The following is a 7003-nucleotide window of genomic DNA, read 5'->3' on the forward strand; positions in this document are numbered from 1 at the left end:
TATAATCGTAATATTGGTACGCATCAATGCCATTGATTATAAATAGTATTTAGTATATATTTACAATCCATGGTATAAGTTACGAGTCGCACATTGCAGTGTGACTGGTCAGTTTTCGTATCCTGCTAAAAAAAATAATTTTAAATCACAAAAATGTAGTGTCTTTATACATTAAAGTTGTATAAGACCCCTTAAATATCAAATTAAATCGAGCGGATCAGAAACAGTCGTGGTTTTATGTTTTTGTCGCACGTATGGAATTTTAGGATTTTATTGGAAGGCGATGGTTGATGGAGAGGGTCGTCACACAAATTTGCGGTTTTGAATCAAAGTTACGGAGTCCATATGTATTATTAGACGGCTGGTAGTCGTTCGTTGTCTAAAGAGTAAAAGTAAGCCCAAGTATGTCTTACCACATTGTATACATAGAAGAGACTGACTTATGACTTAGGTCGCATGGTCTTTTGTATACCGGATTTGGTGACGTAAGCGTATTGATCAAGAAACTGTGTACACTTCCATATTATGATAAACGTTTAAACTTAGTTGAACAGATAAATGAAGTGATAGGAATACAAGATATTTCAAATTTGTTTTAATTTTTCAAATATTGATGATTGTTTATAAACGTTATTTATCGTGTACTCCATCGTCTAACTTTCTACATGTCCGATAGTATAAAAATTAAGTTTTGATTTTCACAAAAACCATATTTTAACGTTCTCTTTAGTTTCACACCTATTCGGACCACCACGAATAGATACAATTATAGCTATACATATTCAAATAATAATACTCACATATCTCCGAAATCCATTCTTACGTTTAAAATGTGTACTTAAAATGATTTCAATTACCTCGTAGTGGTTTCGTGAAATCGTAACCCATTTAAGGTCTTCATACGATATCATGATCCAATAGATAAAATCTGTGGGTCTTGGGTGAAAATAATATTTTGTCGGTTAGAATAATAATGTAGGTTTACACAAGAAAACCGTTAATTTATTACCGGTTTTCGAGTATTCCATTGAAACACAGTAGCAGAAACAATTTATTTAAAACTGTTTTCCGATGATCCATTCATTAGATTTGCGGGTACGTGTAATACCTATTATGCTAATGCAAACGGAACTCAGAGAATCAAGACGTCGTATCACGGCGCGCGCGTGTGGCATTTATTTATTGATACGCCGCGACGAGTATTTCCTATACTTTTGAAATAGTTTTGAAACAGGATACGAGGATTATAATAATACGCTGCGTACAACGGTATCCTAACCGCTGTACGTACACCGAGTCGTACAGAAATATGTGTGTAATATTACATATGATGTTGATCGAACGTTTACGGGATGCAAATGGTCCGTAAATAATCACGCACCTAACATATGATTGTATGCGTACACTCGGCGGGACACAGCGCGGTTAAGTGCAATATTTTTGGTCTATTTCGTTGATAAAAACCGACGAGACGGGCCACGAATATTTTGTGCTCGTCCATTTTTTTTTTTTTTTTCAAACGTATTTACAAATACTGTTGTCTATATTATAATAATACCGGACGGCTGTACTGTGCACACGTCCGCGGGCAATTATTATAAACAAAAAGCGGTACGTGCGTTTACCGTAGTCGACGCGGATACGCGCGGCGTGGGTGTCGATAATTGGTATACACGCGGTGCTACCCCGTACCGTTACCGTACCGGATGACCGGATGACCTAGTGTGTAATTATAGGTGCGTATGTGTACGTTTTGTCAGATGGGGGAAGGGGGAGCGGCTCGTATAATAATAAATACGGAAAACGAGATTCGGTCCACAGACGTCCGTGGAGAAAAACGAACGACCGCATGTCGCAATGCAACAACACAATATTTAAATTGTTATTTGAAACGTATCGTCTCAATGATAAGATACACTTATACGCTGCGGTCTCGGAACGGTTTGCGATATTTTCGATGGACGGTTTATTTATTCGTATGGCAAAAGTTATATTTATTCGATGGATGGTGATCCGGCAAAAGTCGCTTGTGCGCGGCACAACGCACTGGTGTACGGGGTAGAACGTCGTTTACGGTTCGAGGTAGGCGACTATTTGCCGACGTGCACACACTGCTGTGGAGAGGGCAGACTTAGTCGTCACGTCGCCGCCGGTAGATCTACACGAAGGAAAGATACTGGAGTAGTTGATCAGATGGGCGAGAAAAGCGGCACCGAATGTTCTATTGAAGTTGCCGAAAACACACAAAGACAAGTCTGAGGTAGGTCAACCCCAAATCACATGATTTGAACGTTAAGGGAGCATACGACATCGATTTAATTATTTTACAGCTGTACCGATTGGAAAGTAGGCACTTCAATCGCGTCAAAATGGTGAATGTCATCATCGATCGCGGGATTCGATCTGCATTAATGTTTGTCGTACATGGTAAGTCGTGTTTGATATTTAAAAATAAAAATAAAAAATCTTATTCTCCCTAAGGCTGTGTGATACTTATTCAATTCGCGTTTATTTTGTATGTTTCAAATGTGATTTAGACGAATACGAATATTTATTACAACGTTTACCGTAATAGGAAAAACGTGGTAGAGAAGATGAATACCAAAGTGCTCTTCTTTACTCATGGTAAGTTGTTAATAGTGCACCGCACTTGTAGAAGATATTAAGCTTTCTTTACAAAAACCATAAATAACAATTGTTTGTAGTTTTCACAGGGACAGTCACTAGTCTACGAGTGAGAAGGTGCAAATACCTTAATGGAATGGAAGAGTTTTTGGAAACCAAGAATATAAAAAATTATTACGAGTTAGAAAAATTGACGCATTTGTTTTTGTTTGGTGTTTGTACACTGTACAGTTATGAACATTAGTACACAATATCAACGATTACATTAGGTACATTAATAGTGTTAAGAACTATTTAAAAAAAAAAAAAATTAAATACAGAGTTTTTTTTTAGCTTTTTCGAGTGTTCATTTATTTTCACATTTTTTTGTTTTATTAAAGCAAGATCTAAGTGTGTTTAACATAAATATTTTTTGTTTTTCATGAGCAATATTAGCTGTGTAATATGTTATTTTTCTATATATTTTAAATTTAATGAAATCTTAAAAAAAAACAAATTATTTCAATGCTTACACGTAACTAAAATGTTTTCATTTATAAATTCCGCGAAATATTAAATTTATAATACAATATTAAATCAGACGATGGTAATCGTTCAAAAAAGTATTTTTATCGACATTTTTAAGTTTACGAGCAATATAAATAATTGTTTACGCACAATAAGTGAACGAGGATATTACTCTAGTCCAGCGTTTCCCAAACTGTGGTCCGCGAACGTAAATTTAAAATATACAAAGTATTATTATTTATTATTGTTTTTTAATTTTGTACTAAGGGGTCCGCGATCATTTTTATTATCTCCAAGGGGTCCGGCAGAAAAAAGTTTGGGAAACGCTACTCTAATCTGTGCGATCAATTGTTTATACGTGACATGTTGCTAGTCCTTTACGTAATCGCTCCTTATATTATTAAGTGTTATTTTATATTCCGAGCAAACGAAGAATATATTGATTTTACCACGATATGTGATTTATCTTTTTTCGTGTCCGTGTTGATCAGGAGGATTGATCCGATCATAAAAATCGTGGAAGGTTACCAATGGTGCGCGGTTGGTATTTTGAAGATTTTCGGTCTGTTTAAAATTCTCTTTAGTTTTTTGAACGATTGAGAATAACGGAGAAAAACCCTAGATTAAGTTTCAAACAATTTTTCTCGAGAGCACGTATATTATAAAAAATTTGAATCTCACTCGCACTCACTATTCGGCGTTCAGCCAAAACAACGACCAATACGTATTATGACATTTTTGAGAAATATATTTTTAACCAAGTGCACCGAGAAAGAACCGTTTGAAAATCACATTTCAAGTAATATCCAAACAGTTCCGGGCCGCGTGGTGTTTTTTCACATTTCGGTCGGCTAGGAAACAATGTATTTACCCGGCCGAGGTACACGTACGCGAGCACGGTGTAAATAGTACGCGCAAATAAACATCGTCATAGTATACCCGACGGCCACGAGCCAATCGATTCAAGCCAACATTCGTTTATTTTTTCGCATCCATACAGTAATGTATCGGTACGAAATGGCCGAACGGTGCCGGTCGGGGGGAGGGGACGGACGATTCGCGCGGCCGGTGGACGATTCAAAACGGTTCGGGCACGCGCGCGATACGTACGGTGGCGGAGGCGCGCGTCGAGTCCCGGTGACGGAGGGGTGCGTTTACGCTGGCGCGATAGTCGGTCAATAGGGTTGGCGGCCGGGCCGGCGACGCGTGAACAACAATTGGCAAGCGCACTCGGTCAGCGAGCCGGCGCGCAGCCACACACGACGACGACGACGACGTTGCGACGACGACGACGATGGAACACGCGACCACCCAGAAGTCCGAGCGCCCAGTGGCCATTCACCGTCGACGAGTGCGCGCGCATCGGTGAGCGTTCGTAGTGTGTGCTCGGTATGATAATATCACCCTCACCCCCCCCCCCCACTTGGTTACTTGTCCTACGACCGCGGAAACGGTAACCTCGACGTGCGGTAATCACTATATTATATCGTCAACTTTCGACCGTGCGGCGGCGCCTATTACACGTCTCTTGTGTTCACCGCCCGCCGTCTACGCCTACGCGATAGTAACGCGTTCGTTATTCTGCATCCGCGCAGTACCCGCCGCCATTGGTCCGGCGTCCGATCTAACCTATTTCTTTTTTTCCCGATCAATCCGTTTACCGATTTGTTGCGGTCGGTGTTCGTGTTGTTCCACTTTCAACCCGACCTCGACGAGGCACGTCAACCGACTTAACGCTGTCGGACCTGATCACGATTGACTTTGTGCGTTATGGATTTCCGCCGTTTCCGCACCCTCGACCGATCGATGTACGATTCGGATCGCGTACCGGGTCCGGCCTGCCTTGTTCACGTCACCCTAATAGTGTACGATACGAGCAGTGTCCCCGTTCTCTGCACGTGACGATCGTACTCGTAATTATTTCGACGGTTCCAAATCATTGGAACGGGTTGTTCGTTATTACCGTTTGTTTTCGTAAGATTTTTAATCTCATGCGATCCGCGGAAAGTTTGTTATGTGTACGGTACCGCCACGAAACGCTCAACGCTTTGTGAATACCGGTAAAGAATCGCATTATGTTGAAAGACAAACGCACATTAGGACCTTGCATAAATATCGGTTTTTACTATTTAACGATCCGTATACTAAAAAGGAACATTGATTTAAATATTAATTTTTACAACTTTCTACATAAAAGTTGATCAAGTTTTTTTAACCATAGTTTAAATAACTACCGGAGTCACAAATAATGCAGTGCACGAATTGTTTACGAACGCGGTAACTATACATAATATCTGATCCGAAAAGTTGAAACGATTTGTCGAGCGGCAACTCGGTCTCATCCAACTTACCCATAGTGCCACTTCATTGTATATCCATGTAAACAGTATGCATTGGCACAAATCAGGGGTCTGAGGGTTCAGCATCCCCCCTAAAAATACAAATTATTGTACTCCATAGTATTTATATTGTCCGTTTGTAAGCTTCGATCTCTCTCTCAAGCTCAAGCAATATTTGTGCCTATGATATTATTGAATATAATAAAATTTATTATATACTTTTAACTATATGTGTAATAATTAAAATTAATTTTTTATTCTGATAATGTACAAAATGTGACATTTATCTAACCGGATAGCCGCTATCGGTATTATTTATTATGAGTAACGGTCTGGCCCTATAACAAAATTTAACATAAAATATTATACAATAATTAAATAATTAAATACTGATGCACACAAAAATGTATTGAATAATTCTTAAGTAAAGAGTAAAAATGTACACTTTATGCGGATCATAGTTAAAATAACCTTATAGAAAATTATTAACTAATGGATATAATTCAATAATACGCAAATCATTACTCGTTGTAGTCGCATTTTAGTTATTATTATGTCTGTGCCACTTTGTATATATGATCCGATTCAGAAACCATCGTTAAATTTATGTCTGTAAAACATTATAGTTTAAAAAAAAATAATCAGCATAATATAATTACCGGAACAGTCATTTGAAAAAGAGCTTAGTAGAAAAATATAAAATTGACGTTTAAATGAATATTCAAATAGTGTTATACGTATATTTTATTTTATTGTTGTTCATTAAGAAAATCGTATGGACCATTATTTTTAGCAGGATTTCGAAGAAAAATTAAATCGTTACTATATTTTTAAATGTTTGACGCATCCTTTAACTATGTTTTTTGACCTTTTCTATAGGAGAAAAACGAATATAATTATATATATATATATATACTACTAGTTTCGTAACGACTGCCTAATTGCTAATAATAATAATAATAATAAAGGTCATTAATGAATAATAAAATTAAAACGTTTGAAAATAATTATATTAATGATGTCTATTGGAAAAAATCAACCGAAATATTCAACCGAATAATGTGTGAACTCATTACACATTTATTTATGTGCGCGTTTTTATTTTTAATAAAAATAATGAGCAAATTTGAATGTATAATCGATTGATTATACATATTATATTACCCGGATGTAGTGTCAAATTATTTTGCTATGCCTGCTATTAGCTCGAAAAATATAATTCACCACATATTTATGTAATTAACTTCTCGATATTTTTATTAACAATTTCACACAAACTTGTAAATGGATAAATTTTCAATTTAAAACGTCTTATTTTTAACTGTAAATACGACCTCTACTACGCTTAATTTCTTGTTAGTAAATTAAATATTGACTACGTAATCAAATAAATGACGAAATTAAAAAATATATTTTAACTCGCTTTAACGAGTCAAAAATTCCAACAAACTAATTTTATTAGTACAATAACTTGGATTTTGTTGGATAAAAACTTTTCGGTTACGCTTCGCCGATGTCGAGTACATTTTATT

General features: G+C 36.9%; 1 long non-coding RNA gene across 1 annotated transcript; it reads left to right on the top strand.

Moving 5' to 3' along the window:
* The first annotated feature begins 1885 nt into the window (after positions 1-1885).
* On the top strand, positions 1886-2923 carry LOC112689225. The gene is made up of 4 exons (XR_003149110.1): positions 1886-2260; positions 2331-2427; positions 2538-2625; positions 2706-2923. It is a non-coding gene; the product is annotated as an uncharacterized LOC112689225 (long non-coding RNA).
* Positions 2924-7003: the final 4080 nt, after the last annotated feature.

The sequence above is a fragment of the Sipha flava genome, unplaced genomic scaffold, assembly GCF_003268045.1.
Source record: "Sipha flava isolate LNK unplaced genomic scaffold, YSA_version1 42_pilon_pilon, whole genome shotgun sequence".
Classification (NCBI taxonomy): Eukaryota; Metazoa; Arthropoda; class Insecta; order Hemiptera; family Aphididae; genus Sipha; species Sipha flava.